Source organism: Miniopterus schreibersii, assembly GCF_964146895.1.
Source record: "Miniopterus schreibersii genome assembly, chromosome: 2".
In the NCBI taxonomy this organism is placed as follows: Eukaryota; Metazoa; Chordata; class Mammalia; order Chiroptera; family Miniopteridae; genus Miniopterus; species Miniopterus schreibersii.
In genome coordinates this window covers 87,038,079-87,053,924 of record NC_138102.1, presented here as the reverse complement: position 1 = coordinate 87,053,924, position 15,846 = coordinate 87,038,079, and the positions used below count along the sequence as shown (strand labels likewise).

At 40.2% G+C, this 15,846-nt stretch overlaps 1 protein-coding gene across 5 annotated transcripts in view; it reads left to right on the top strand.

Annotated features, from left to right (window-relative positions):
- The window catches only part of DCLK1 (doublecortin like kinase 1), a 430,094-nt gene that overhangs the window by 307,148 nt on the left and 107,100 nt on the right, over positions 1–15,846 (top strand). The window lies entirely within an intron of this gene.

Here is a 15,846-nt window from a genome sequence, read left to right as displayed (position 1 = left end):
AAAAGAAAGTGGTAGATGTCAACTACTTCCTTACCATGGCTGGCCTTCAGAAAAGAGACAATTTTTGTCTGAAGATTATTCCTTCTCTGGAAACTGATATTGGGTAAAGTCTTTCCCTTCAAGAGAGACATCATCTACACACAGATATGTGAACCTCCACAAAATGACAGTGATGCTGGAATTATTATATGTAAAACTCCCCTGGGAGACCTTAGCTTGTTCACTAACCAGCTGACAGGTTTAAAACTGATCTCTTACCCTCCAGCATGGCTTAGCAATTGAGCATCAACTTATGATCCAGGAGATTGCAGTTCGATTCCCTGTCAGGGCACATGCCCGGGTTGCAGGCTCCATCCCTAGTAGGAGGCATGCAGGAGGCAGCAGATCAATGACTCTCTCATCATTGATATTTCTCTCTCTCTCTCTCTCTCTCTCTCTCTCTCTCTCTCTCCTTTCTCTGAAATCAATAAGGATATATTTAAAATAATTTAAAGAATAAAATAATAAAATAAAATAAAAATAAAACTGATATTGTTTGAGTCAGTGGCTAGAGCGTTGGCCCATGGAATGAAGGTCCCTGGGTTCAGTTCTGGCCAAGGGCATGTATCTCAGTTGCAGACTTGATCCCCAGCCCTGGTTGGGGCATGTACAGGAGGCAACCAATTGATGTGGATGTGTCTCTTTCACATCTATGTTTCTCTCTCTCTTCGATTCTGAAAAATAATGGAAAAAATATCCTCAGGTGAGAATTTTTAAAAAAGAGGAAAAAGAAAAAAACAACTGAGCTCTTTGGAGGACAAAGAGCTCAATCAAAGAACATTCCTCATTTTCTCTGAGCAAACCTGGGCTGTAGGATGAACTCCCATGGAGCAGTAAGAGAGAAAGAAGTCATGGGCCCAGCCAGCCTGTTGCCCCTAAAATCTTGGCTATTTAGTACAAGCACAGAAGGATGTGATGGAGCGAGAAGCCCCACATTAATTGAAATATTGTCAATAGTACTAAAAACACATCAATAGTAAAAAGCAGAATTAGTTCCTAATCCAAACCAGCTCTGACACTGACACATTTTACTTATCCTTTCCTCTCTTCTTTGTCTTAGAATATACCATGAATTTAAAAATATCAGGTATAGTTGGGGTGAAACATCTAATAATAGGTGATTAACCAAATTCTTATGTCTTTTACAGTATAGATATTTCAAGAGACTCAGTATGCACTATGGCTATTAGGTTTTTGTCATTTTTAACAGGTTTTGTTTTTAAGAGCTATAGGCAATTAGATGCTTCTGGGTTTGGGTAGAAATCTCTTTTTTTTTTTCCATTTTGTCCTCAAAAGTCAAGGAAAGGAGGATGACAGTCAGATTAGGAAGACAGTCAGATTAGTGTGTGCATGTCAGAGAATGGAATCCTGAGACCTGGAGCAGTTACTGTCTGCTGCTAAGGTTTTCACCACAGATGCAAAAAAAGTGACCCTGCACTTTCAGTCTGTCTGAGTGTGGCAGCCAATATTGAATAGAGGAATATAGGGGGAAAACATGGAGAGAGAATTTTCGCAACTCAAATATTACCTTGTAAATAGTAAAGAGCCTGTTTTACTCCCCCCCCCCCAAAAAAAATCTAAAATTTGAGTTAAAATAAAAAGAATCATGAATCTAATCTTAAAAAGGTTAAAAAATGAATTCATTAAAAAAATGAATGTAGGAAATTATTTCACTTTAAAATTAACTAGTAATATAGTCACTGTTCAGCACCTCTAAGATTATATAAAGTTCATAAATATAATATATTTAAATATAATCTTATAAATGTAGATGAATATATCATTTATCAAAAGTAATTTCAGAAACCCAAAAAAGCAGATAGGTAAATGTATTAAATGTATATTTATTTGTCACTTCCAACATTTGGAACTATTGCTTTTAGAAGTTTAAAATGGATAGGTCACATTACCCTAAAATCAATAGATTGCTTCAAACAAGCATTCCTATTTTTTTGTTTTCTCAAAGCTCTTTTCAATGAGAGTAGGACTTAACTAACCTGGTTGATGTGACCAGCACTAACTTGAAATCTGTGATAGGATGCCATGCTAAGTAATCATTTCTATAAACAAAGTAGAATCCAAATCCATTCTAAAATCAATGTGTTCTTGAAAAATTAACACTTCACTCAAGGTATCTTCAATGGCTAGATCAAAATTAATCCAATGACACTGATCACTTTTTGTTTAATGTGAGTCTTTTATGCATATTATGCTTCTTGCATTTTGATCTGAAGATATGCCATACAACCATTCCCTGGTTATATAACTGGTTATAATATGCAGTGCCTGTCTTTTGCTTCTAACTTGCTACCAAATCTAACCACCTTCCTCAAAATTAGAGAGTGTTTACAGAGCAGCAGTACCAAGTCAAAAACATATGAATTATGGCAGTGACCTCAAGACCACTTTCTTTCCCTGGGACCTAAGCCCAGGGTTTAGAAAGTCCAGTGTTATTTCCATTTCTTTTCTGGGCCAGTATGGCTGCTGGATGTCAGGGGAAGCCCCTGCCTTGGGCCCCTCTACTGAGCTATCCTAAGACTCTTCTCTGCACTCAAGTATGGCCCTTATAACCAGTAGAAAGGAGCAGTGAATTATCTCTATTTTGATTGCATCAACATTTAAAAAAAATAGCCTGTTCAATGTTTTTCATAAGTCATAAACACTGAAATGTGAATAATTTTACTTTCATACCAGTTACATCTTAAGCATTGATATTGCCCCAAATCCCAATCACTACTATGAACCTGACTTTTTAACAACAAAGAATCTTTTGTTTTTCTCCTAATATATTAACTTAAAGTTTGAAATCATTTCTACTTTAGTTTTTCAGTTTCTGCTTCCAGTACCATCTTCCTAAATTATACTGAGATTGAAGCATAGTACAAAGTTAAAATTTGCTTGTTTTCATGCCATGCTGCTGTTCATTATAATATTGTTACTAATGAAATGTCAGAGTTTATATAAGTTTTTATCTTTGCTCTTCTTTGATTTTCTCGATGATCTCCTAACAACAAGAAACATGACACTATTATTTTTTATATAATAATGAGGAAGCAGAAGCAGGGCTGGGGAACTGGTTGGCCCAGAGTTACGGAGTTAATAGTGGCAGCTCAGGGCTGGGACCCGGGTCTTCTAGTGCTCCAGAAATAGCAGGCTGGCAATCCTTGATACTTTTTCCTTCACCTCTGCTTATTAAAGCTTTGATCCCCAGGAAATAAGTAGTAAAGTACCTAGTTTAAGATTGCAGTTCATGGAGATTAAAGATGGAGTCTGACTGAGTGGAAGCTACACTGATACTTTCCCAGGACCGAAGTGGAATTACCACTAAAATACAGAAAAACCATCCTGAATAAACAACTGCAACTGAAGGCGAGCTGGAGAGCACCCTCATAACCAAGGAGGAAAAGTGGAGACCACATACAGACTGGTAGGAAGTGTGGAGGCACCAGAGGCCTGGCTGGGCTCCCACAGGCAGCAGCTGAAGGTCCAGAGGGATATCTCAGCTGTGAGGGGTTACCACTGAGAACTCTGGGGCTTAAACTCCAGGCTGGGCACCCAGAACTGAGAAAGGTATCCATATAACATCTGGCTGTGAAAAGCAGCTGAGTTTCTGTCAACCAGAGAGAAATGGCTGGAACTGCAGGCATCCTCTTAAAGAGACAACACACAAAGTATCATGTGCAGCCACTCACCTTGGGCTCCAGCAGATGGAGGGCAGAATAAACTAGAGCTGTGTGAAGACCTAGGGTTAGAGACTCTAGAGATAGAGCTCAGAAGGCACCCCTCTGGATTCTTGTGCCATGTCATTCACTCATACTGCAGAGGCAAACATTTGCCTTCTAGGTAGCTTTTGCCTAAAGAGGAAGCAATTGACCCACCCTGCTGGAAAATCTCTCACCTTACCCCATAGAGTTTCTACAGCCTGAGACTCATTAGGAAACTGATAATAATAAGCCCCCTCACTCTGTGGAGTTACTACAGCCTGAGGCTCATTAAGAGAATCAGATTAATCAGCCTGCAGGCAGAGACAGACTGAAGAGTGCTTTGAGTCTTCGCCTGATCTGCTTCTGGACCTGGGCCTTCAAAAAGCAGACTTTGGTGTGCATCTTGGTCCTGTCCAAACACATCCAGTCACAAGAGAGGGGACCTCAAGCCGTGGGTTGTTGATAGCTCCAAAATGGTACTCAAGGCCAGTCACAAACAACATCTGACATTGGCCTGAACCAGTGACCTTCCAAGATGACTTCTAGTCCTAGCAGACCTATCTAATACTAGAAACAAACCCAAATAGGCAGCCAAAATGGGGAGACAAAAAACAAGCCCCAAATGAAAGAACAAGAGAAGTCTCCAGAAAAAGAGCCAAATGAAATGGAGATAAACAATCTATCAGATATAGAGTTCAGAACACTGATTGCAAGGATGCTCAACAGCATGAAAAATATATGGAAACTATGAAAAATGACCAGTCAAAAATGAATGACATAGCAGAAATACAGAATACATTGGAAGAAATAAACAGCAGATTAGAGGAAGCTGAGGATAGGATCAACGAATTAGAAGACAGGTAGAAAAAATTTCTCAGTCGGAGATCCCAAAAGAAAAAACAATTAAAAAACAAGAGGACTGTTTAAGGGAGCTATGGGACAACATGAAAAGTAACAATATTCGCATCATTGGAGTGCCAGAAGAAGTCAAAAGTAAGAAAGGATTAGAGAACCTGCTTGAGGAAAAATGGCAGAAAACTTCCCTAACCTTGTCAAGGAAAAGGTCACACAAGTTCAGGAGGCACAGAGAGTCCCAAGCAAGAAGAATCCCAAGAGGCCCACACCCAGACACATCATAATTAAAATGCCAATAATTCAAGACAAAGAGAAAAATCTTAAAGGCAGCAAGAGAAAAGTGATCTGTTACCTACAAAGGAGCTCCCATAAGGTTGTCAGCTGACTTATCAGAAACTCTATAGGCCATAAGGGAATGGCATGAAGTATTCGAGGTAATGCAAAACAAGCATCTGAAACTAAGACTACTCTATCCAACAAGGCTGTCATTCAAAGCAGATTGTGAAATAAAGAGCTTCCCAGACAGAAAAAAGCTAAAGGAGTTTATCACCACCAAACCAGCATTGCAGGAAATGTTAAAGGGACTGCTGTAATTAGAAGTAGAAATAGAACCATTGCAAGAAATATTAAAGGACTTCTGTAATAATAATAATAAGAAATATAGAGAGAAACATAGGCATAAAGAATTAAAATGGCAATAAATAAGGACCTATCAATAATAACCTTAAGGCCCAGCCGGGCGTGGCTCAGCGGTTGAGCGTTGACCTAGGATCCAGACGATCAGGGTTCGATTCCAGGTCAGGGCACATGCCTGGGTTGTGGGCTCGATCGATGGCTCTCTCATCATTGATGTTTCTATCTCTCTCTCTCTCCCTCTCCTTTCCTCTCTCTGAAATTAATAAAGATATATTTTAAAAAAATATATATATAATAACCTTAAGGACTTTAAGGGAGAGATCAACAGCAATACAGTCATAGTTGGGGACTTTAACACCCCACTGACTTCACTGGATAGATCTTCCAGACAGAAAATCAACATATAACAGTTACTCTAAATGGCACACTAGATCAGATGGATTTAATTGATATTTACAGAACATTTTACCCCATAGCTGCAGAATATACATTCCTCTCAAGTGCACATGGGTTATTCTCAAAGGTAGATCACATGTTAGGACACAAAACAAGTCTCTACAGTTTCAAGAAGATTGAAATCATATCAAGCATTTCTGATCACTATGGCATGAAATTAGAAATCAACTACAGTAAAAACACTCAAACGCTAAATAGCATGTTATTAAACAATGAATGAGTTAACAATAAGATCAAGAAAGAAGTCAAAAACTTCCTGGAATCAAATGAAAATGAACACACAACAACCCAAATCTATGGGATACAGGGAAAGCAGTACTGAGAGGGATATTTGTAGCACCTCAAAAAGCAAGAAACGTTTTTAATAAACTATCTAACCCTACAACTTAAAGAATCAAAAAACTCCCCTTTGAAGCCATCTGAACCAGGGCTTTTGTTTGCTGGGAGATTTTTTTATTACTGTTTCAATTTCATCAGTTGTTATTAGCCTATTCAGGTTTTATGATTCTTTCTGATTCAGTTTTATATGATCTTACTCATTGTGGAGTCTAATAAACAAAATAGACTGAGGAACAAAAGAGAGCCACAGACATAGAAGCATGGAACAGACTGATGAATCTTAGTGAGGAGATGGGGGTGGGGGAGTGGGTTGGGAGAGATTAATCAAAGAACTTAAATACATATATGCATAACCCATGGACACAGACAATAGTGTGGTGAAGGCCTGTTGGGTGCAGATGTGGAGTGAAGGGGATCAATGGGAGGAAAAAGGGAGGATATCTGTAATACTTTCAACAATAAAGATAAATTTTAAAAAGAGGAAAAAAAAGATTGCAATTTATGACATCATAACACTTTGCAACAGACACCTAAGTATTAGTCTTGAGCACCAGCATTCCAGGGGGTGAAATGATTCACTCCCACTTCATGTTGTATGTCAATGGTAGACAGAAAGTTTCCTTTGTGAATCAGTGTTAGAATAAGAATCAGACTCTTCTATAAATTTTCTCTGTTATGTACCTATTCTTCTTCTTGGGACTAAAAGCAGTTAGAGGTGATTTATTTATTTTATTTTTTTGTTTAAATTTGTTTTTTTGTTTGATATTTTTAGAGAGAGAAGAAGGGGGGAGAGAGAGAGAGAGACATCAATGTGAGAGCAGAATATTGATCGAACCTGCAACCAGGGCATGTGCCCTGACCAGCAAACTTTTGGTGCCTGGGATGATGCCCAATGAGCTGTGCCACACCTGGCAGGGCTAGAGGTGATTTATTAATGTAAGGAGTTCATTTCCACATTCAGGAATATCAAACACAGGTTTACCAGTGTCAGGCATTTGCTAGGCACTAACAATGGAGAGATGAAAGATACAGTCTCTACTCTCAAGAAGCATACAGGTCAAGTCCCCTAAATAATTTATAGATTACATAATTCACATGCCAATTGAATTATTATTAGTCTCCATAACAAGAGGGTCCAGAGTAGACAATTGGATCTAGAAAAAAAGAGAAACCAGAAGCTTTAATAACACACAAGAAGAATGGGCCCCCAGACAATTGTGTGCTGGGACACTGAATGTGATATCACTAAAAAAGGGGGAAATGGTTTTAGTTGCTTCTTAAAAGAAACAAGAATGTATAAGAATATCATAAAGAATGTTTAATATGGGTTGAATTTTTACTCATGGATTTTTTTTGGAACACAAATGTCTCATAAAATGTGTAATTTAAAAGTGAAATTCTTTTAAATAAATTCTTTTATCTGTATAAGCAATTTATAACACAGTATCACCAAAATAAGAGTATAATATGCAGTAGTTTGATTTAAAGAAGAACAGATAAAGTTTAGTTTGCTTTAAAAACTTTTCTTAATATTAAAGTATAGAGAAACCACATTTATCTACCTTGAATTTTCATTGCTGCAGTCCTCCTTAAAACTTACTGATTTCAAAATTTTGACCTCTTTTTGGATCACATAGAACAACTTTGGGGTTTTTTTGGTTTGTTTTAAAATACTTATTCCAACTTAGATGGATGGCCAACTTTTTCCTCATAGAATGACACCCTCTATTTAGAATCTCTCTTTGGAAACCATGGCAAACGTAATTGAGCTTTACACCCATCAATTCAAGATGAGCTTATGGACTTTCTTGCCATCCAGAATCTCATAGTCTAAAGTAGAAACATTCCTGGCAACAACCATTCATTCATTCAGTATGCATTGAAAACCTACCATGGACAAGCAATGCTGAGTGCTGGAGATGCAAGGGTGAACATTTACAAAGGGAAAAGCTGGGTGCGTCAGTTAATGACCTTCTACCATGACTGAAGCACCATCCCATCCTCCCCAGGCTTAAAATGTACTTTTATGTGACTCTGGAAATCCTGAAGTATTTTTATTTACAGCATTCAAATTTTACTTTTTTTACATAAAAATATTTTATACAACATATGCAGATAACACAAGAATCAAAGCTGGGGAAGCAAAGAGAACTTTATTCAGCTAAGTAGCTCAATTTGTCAACTTTTAATTTACATCAAACACTTTCAAAGGCAGAATGCTGGCTATTAATTTTTAGCTCAGTCTTTTCCTTTAGTATAGAGATTTCAGCCTTATACATTCTGTGGAGGATTTTTTCTGCTTTGGGGTCCTAAGGAAATTGTTGAAAACAAAATGCACCAAGAAAGTCAAGCGGGTTGATGATTCATGCCTTGTGTTTTTAGAAAATTTTTTGCTGAATATAAAGCTCAATCTTCCCTCCATTCTCTTCCCCTGTACTCATCAATTCCCCCTAATGCTCACCTTCAGCAGGTGAGTATCCAAAGATACTCTTCAAAACTTTGAACCATTATCTTGACCCACTGTCTATATGGGGACAGTAGCCAACATCAACCGCTTTTGTAAACCCCTCACTGTTAATGCCTCATGTTAATTAAAAAAATATTTCCTGAGCATCTACTGTGTTCCAGGCAACTATTGTTTCTCAAAAGACAACGGAACCACAGTTCTTGGTTTCAAGTTGGGAGACAAACATTTATACCAGTTATAATAAATAGTTTTGTATTATGACAACCCAGAGGAAGAAGGGGTTAAATCTCATTAATGAGGTCAGAGAAAGTTTCCAAGAGAAAAGGACTTATAAATTGGGAAGTGAAGGATCTTGTGAGGATAAGAAGAGCCAGGAGAGCATACCACCTGAGGAGACAATGTGAGTTAAGTCACAAAGTCATGAAAGCACATTTAAGTAACGGTTGTTAGTTCAATAAAAATTAATGCTAGAATAGGAAAGGGTTGGAGAAGATGGCGATAACTCAGTGGTGGTCAGATTCCGCAGGACCATGAACACGTTTTTGTTGTTGTAGGAGGTGAAAGAGGATTTTTAGCAAGACCACAATTTGATTTTTATTTGAATTTTAGAAACTGGTGCAGTGGTAGATAGAATGGCTACAAAGATCTGGGAGGCTCCATGAGGCCACAGCAGTGATCCTCTCCCTAACACCCTGATGAGAGATTTGTAAAGTAAGGATGAAAATGGAACCATGGAGAACCCCAGAAATTCAAAGAGCACATTGGAGGAGGCAGGAGAACAATGAGAATGCAGTGACAGAGATCAAAGGGGCAGAAAGTTACAAGATGGAGCAGGAGGCCAAAAGTGTTTAGTGTTAAGAAGTCAAGTAGCATGAGAACCAAAAGGTCATAGGATTTGGCAGCAGAGGCACCACTGGTGACCTGCGAAAGATACATTTCAGCAGGGAAGACCAGAGGGCAGTGGAGCAGCCCCTGGGCATATTGTGCCTGGGGGTCACTATGGAACTGCCCCAGGGCAGACTCCTAGGCTTAACTCTAAGGGGAAGCTATCCTGCAATAACTGGTAGAGTGGGGCAAAGCACCCACCAGGCCACCAAAGGGGCTGCAGAGCTTTCAGTTCCAGGACCCCCAATCACCCTGATCCAAGGTGCCCTTAGCACCTAATTTCATAATAACCATAGCCTGTTCTGGTATCCCAGCTGGCACATTTTCATGATTTTAAATCAGAGGAGTCCAGATGATCCTTTTTTATTGTTGAATTAAACATCTTTTTCCTTTTACCCTGAAATCATCTTTGACTCCTTTTTCCCTTTCTCTCTACATTTAGTTTATCATCAGTCTCCCTGGCTTCTCCTCTGTAATGCTGTTCTAGGACTCCAGTTTCTCACAGGTTATAGATACTGCTGGCTAGCTGGCCTCCTCCCTGCCTCTGCTCTGCACCTTACATCTGCCCTGCACAACAATATCAGCCTGTTGCCATTAGTTACTGTCTGTCAAAGGTCTCAATTCAGTCTCATATGTAGAACATATGTAGATTTGGCCACAGTTGTCCTTTCTAGCCATATATCCCACTTCTTCTCTGGACTTATGCTCCATTCTATAAACCAATTTAAATTTCTACCAGGTACCCCTTGGGTTTTTCCACCTCATACCATTATTTCTAGAAGGGTACTCTCCCAATTCAGCCTTGATGACCTCTATGAAATACTCCCCGAACACTTCACTGTTTAGGATCTTTTCCACCTCTACAATCCTGTGACAATTAAGTTGGCTTTCAGTGTGCAGGTAACAAATTGTATCACCCTATTAGGATATAAGTTTTCTGAGAGCAGGAGTTCTGTGTACATGCTACAGTGCTTCCAAGTTCATGTTACTAATGGGTAAATGTTGACCAGATGAGTTAGTTGAAAAGTACTGGAATCTGTTTAAGTTGCTTAGATTTCCCGAGGTCCAAGTTTCTCTTTTTGTAAATATTTATTTTTAAAAAGTAATTCATAGAGCCATTTTCCTTTCTCCAACCCCACTTTTTCTATTGACTTCCCACTTCCTATTATTTTCAGTTGATAGTCTTTTGATTTGGACCTACTGAGTACCTATGATGACAGAATTAGCAAAAAGCATCTTCTCCCAAGAGTCTCTCCCCCAAACCCCATGAAACTATAAAGAGGAGACAGCCCTTAAGTTCACACAAAGGTTGGGAAATTAATATATACGTGAGCCTAAAGTAATTTAAAAGGAGCAATGAATTGGTAAAAATAAGCCAAGTATTTCCAAATTCTATAATTTTTTAGCTACTTTCCTATTCAATTGTAAGTTTTGGGTGATAAGTTCAATAGACATAGTAAGTGCATTCTGTGTGTACTGAGTGACTACAGAACCCTGAAATTATGGTCCCAATAAGTAAAACAGAGTAGGATCATCTATCTGAAGTGAAGGAAAAGTGAGGCCCATCCTTCATGAGAAGTGATGTGCTGTGACCAATCCATGCTGTTGTGCCCTTGGTAGGTCTAGGTGATGGCTGAGTTGAAAAAAAGAGAGGAGCCTAGACTTGGGATTGTAGAAGCCAACTCCACAGATTTCTTCCAGAGCTCTTTGGTGGCCAGTTACATAATTGATCATCAAGGGATCTGTGAATAATCAGCCTAAAGTTTAATGTCTGTCATTCAGGAAGTAACATGAGGAGCAAGGGTTATAGGATCTAAGGAAAATTTTCCCTCTCAGATTTGAGCAAAAGAAACCAAAACTGGATATAAGGCAGTGGATCTGATGAGCACTTTACTAATTCAGATAGTAATGATTTCAGATTAAAATAATTAATTATTAGACCTGCTTGGCCATTTGAAAACAACCATATTAAGTTGAATTTTTCCCATTCAAGATAAAGAATTGTTTAATAAAGCCCTCTGTAAAGTAAAGTAGTTGAATTTTAATAAGTTCTGTTAAGTAAGTGGCAATGCCCTTTTTATTGGCATTCAGGGACTTCTGGTATTACAGGATAAAAAACAGCTGAACTCAATACACGTGTCAAACTTACTTAGCATTAAAATTATTTATTCTGACAGTGGTTTGCCAATAACATCTGGGATGTTTTCTGGGTGTCAAAAGCCATTTTAAGATATTGTTAATGCTTTTTTTTTTTTTTTTTAAGGAAACTTTGTTTTTAGAGAGAGAGGAAGAGAGAGGGAGAGAGAGGGAAACATTGATATGAGAGCAAAACATCACTCGGCTGCCTCTTGCATGTCCCCTACCAGGGACTGAGCCTGCAACCCAAACATGTGCCCTGACCAGGAATTGAACAGGCAACCTTTAAGTGCATGGGACGATGCCCAACCAACTGAGTCACACCAGCCATGGTGCTAATGCTTTTTAGGTGGCCAAGAGGAAGAGTTTGAACAGAACTCTGACCCTAAGAATACAGGCCATTTCCAACTTTCAAGCAGGTTGTGTTCTAAAATGGTTGATTGTAAAAGACTTGTCTGGCACTTAAGTTTAATTTTTCCAGAGAGATGGTGCACAAGTAGAAGCCCTAAGCCCAGTGGCTTTGAATAAAGGATGAAGGTCCAAGTGCCTCAGTGGACAGAGGCACATGAATTCTGAAGCCCTGCATTGTGCCACCCCTGCCTAACCCTCCTCCATCCTCATTCATAAGGCCCTTTCCCTCTAGCTCCACCTAACAAACTCCTACTAATACTTAGGCTCTGGTTCCCTTATTCATTACTCTTTGTAGGGTCTAAGCCAAACTTGACCCCATAGATTGTGGATTCCAACAGCAACACCAAGTACTTCCCTTCTCAAAATACTTTATTATGATGACTAGTTTAGTCATCTGATTTCCTTGTAGGCCTGAAGACTGGCACAGTAAAGGAAGGCAGTGATGAAGAGGACAGGTTCTAGATTGCCTAGATTAAATCTTGGTCTCTCTCCTTTATTTGCTGGTCAAGTTGCTTATCACTTTATACCTTAGTTCTCTCATCTGTAAAATGACACTGCCTTTCTCACAAAGTTATTGTGAGTGTGAAATGAGGTCTTATATATGCATATATATCTGTATGTATATGTCTTTATATACATATATGTGTATGTGATATATATATATAGTTTAAGTGCATTAACTGCTCCAAAGGAAATAAGTTCTTCGATAAACTTAGATGCACACATAATGGATGCTTGCTAAAGGCAAACTTTTTGCTGTTTTCTTTTTCTTTTCTTTTTTACGTTTTAAATTTATCTTTATTGTTAAGAGTATTACAGGTATCCCATTCCCCCCCCCCCAGTTGATCCCCTCCACTTCCCTTCCACCCCCTTCCCAGGCCTTCACCCTGTTATTAACTGTGTCCATGGGTTATGCATATAACTTCTTTGGTTAATCTCTTCCCACCCTCCACCCCCTTCCCTCTTTCCTCTGAAATATGATCGTCTGTTGCATGCGTCAATGTCTCTGGATCTATTTAGTTTGTCAGATTCTTTTGTTCATTAGCTTCTTCTTAAAGACGACCCTTCAACTTTTCCTGTAGTGCTGGTCTGGTGGTGATGAACTCCTTTAGCTTTTCCTTGTCTGAGAAGCTCTTTATCTGACCTTCAGTTCTAAATGATAGCTTTGCTGGGTAGAGTAATCTTGGTTGTAGTTCCATGTTTTTCATCACTTTGAATATTTCTTGCCACTCCCTTCTGGCCTGCAAAGTTTCTGTTGAGAAATCAGCTGACAGTCATATGGGTGCTCCCTTGTAGGTAACTAACTGTTTTTCTTTTGCTGCTTTTAAGATTCTCTCTTTGTCTTTAACCTTTGGCATTTTGATTATGATGTGTCTTGCTGTGAGACTCTTTGGGTGCCTCTTCTTTGGGACTCTCTGTGCTTCCTGGACTTGTAAGTTGATTTCTTTCCCCAGGTAGGGGAAGTTTTCTGTAATTATTTTTTCAAATAGGTTTTCAATTTTTTGCTCTCTTCCCCTCTCACCTGAATAATATGAATGTTGGGCCTCTTGAAATTGTCCCAGAGGCTCCTTATGCTATCTTCATATTTCTGGATTCTTTTTTCTTTTTGCTCTTCTGGTTGGGTGTTTTTTGTTTCATGTTCCAAATTGCTGATTTGATTCTCAGCGTCCTCTACTCTACTGTTGATTCCATGTAAATTATTCTTCATTTCAGCTCCTGTAGCCTTCATTTCAAGTTGGTACTTTATTATGTTATCGATTTTCTCAGTTATTTCCCTAACAGTCTGCTTAAACATCCTTATAACCATTATTCTGAACTCTCTATCTGTTACCTTGCTTGGATCTATTTCATTTACTTCCTCTTCTAGAGATTTAGTCTTTTCTTTCCTCTGTGACATGTTTCTTTGCCTCCACATTTTGGCTGCTTCCAGGTGTTTGTTTCTATGTATTTGGTAGAGCTGCTATATCTCCTGAAATTTGTAGAGTGGTTTTGTGTAGTAGGTGTCCTGTAGGGTCCAGTGGCTCAGACTCCCCAGTCACCTGAGCTGGGCCTTCTGGGTGCTCCCCTGTGTGGGCTGTGTGCACTGTCCTGTTGTAGTTGAGCCTTGGTTGCTGTTGGCATCAATGGGAGGAATTGACCCCCAGGCCAATTAGCTGTGAGGACCAGATGCAGAGCTGCAGTGCTGGAGACACCCTTATGGATCAGGATTTACTTCAGTGGAGCTTTGGTGTTCACCAAGTGCGTCCCTTGAGTGTCACTCGTGGATGTGGTAGGGTTATAATCCAGTGTGGTTGAGTCTGAGCCCCAGGTGCACTGTCTCTGGGGCCTCCTGGGAGGTAAAAAGTCAGCCTGTGCCAGTGCCTTGCTCAGGGCCACCCAGCATGAGCTACACAGCAAACCGTAGTTGGCTGCTACTTGTGCTGGGCTTGGAGGTGTCCAGGAGAGGCCAAGCTATGAGCCAATGCAGGCTGCCACTAGTGCCAGGCCTGGGGCCACTTATCAAGCTGTATGGGGCACGCTGTTGCTTTTTTGAGATATTTTAGAAAAGTCCTAAGCATGAGGCTCGAGAGGCCACTTGCATAGAAAAGCCCCTAAAAATGGCCTGGATGAGCTGCAGGTGGGGAGGGGCGGGGTCTCCAGGAATCATGGGGCAGGGCCAAAGGTGTGAGTCAGGTGCTGGATATTCAAATATGGCACCTGCCTGCTGGTGTGTGAGGAGAGGATTCGCCAAAGGAGCCGGGGCCTCTGCCAGCACTTCTGCCTGGGAGAAAGCTGCTCCTCCACCCCTCACCCGGATCTCAGGCAGGTTAGTTTCTCCCCAAGTGTCCCAGGTCCTTTCAAGCTGCTGCCCGGTGCTGGGCTCAGAGGGAGTGCATCTGAGTGAGTCCGTGCGCCGGCCCTTGAAGAGGAGCTGCTGGGGCTCCCACATCCTCTGCAGCCCTCAGGGACAGCTCCTGCTGGTTTCACAGCCTGGAGTTATGGGGACCTCTCTTCCTGGCCTGGAGCCCTGGGCTGAGGGCCTGCTGTGGGGCTGGGACCCCTCCCTCCTCCAGGAAACCTCAGCTGCCGAGATTCCCTTCTGGGTTTCAACCATGGCACCGGGTGTGGGCCCATGGCCGCGTCTCTGATTCAGCCCCAATCCGCCTGCATCTCTGTCCTTCCTATCGCTCTTGGTGCTGCTTCAGTTCCCTGGTTGTAGGGCTTCTGTTCAGCCAGATTTCTGGAGGCTCTGAGTGATGGTGGTTCTGTATTTTAGTTGTAATTTTGATGTGGTTGTGGGAGGAGGCGGCTGCAGCCGTTACCTATGCCGCCATCTTGTTTCTCCCTTATTTTTCTTTTTTAAACAAGGTATTCCTAATGCTATTTTCCTGGGGCAACTTTCTTCCCCCCACTCACACCACTCATTGGCTTGATAAAATTAGAGTCCCAGAATTTTTAAATGTCAATACTATGTTTGCTCCTCATTTGCTCATTTTCCCCCAATCTGTGTACCCTTTAGGTGCAACGAAAAGTGCAGAAGTGGGCAAAGGAAATATTACATCATAAAACCTGTTTTCCAGTTAACTCCTAGGGATCTTTTGCTTATTGGTATATAGTTGCTCACAGCTCTTTAGTCCTTCTCTGTTTTGGAGCCCTTCCTGTAGAGGCCACTAGCTGGGAAGTCCAGTGCAAAGAGGCCTGAGCATCAAGTTCAGTAAAGACAGGACTGTAGCGAGCAATCAAATTAACTCTTATGCAATGCTCTCAAGCTGCCAAAAAAAGAAGAAAAAAAGTTGTCTTTTTTTGAATCACTAAATGCATTTTAAAGGCAAAACTACAAATTAGTGCAGTGTAGGTTATATGACATTTTTTAAAGGTCATTGGAGATGACAAAACAAACAGCCTCCCACTTTCCTGGGCCCAAAGATTTTGTGCAAA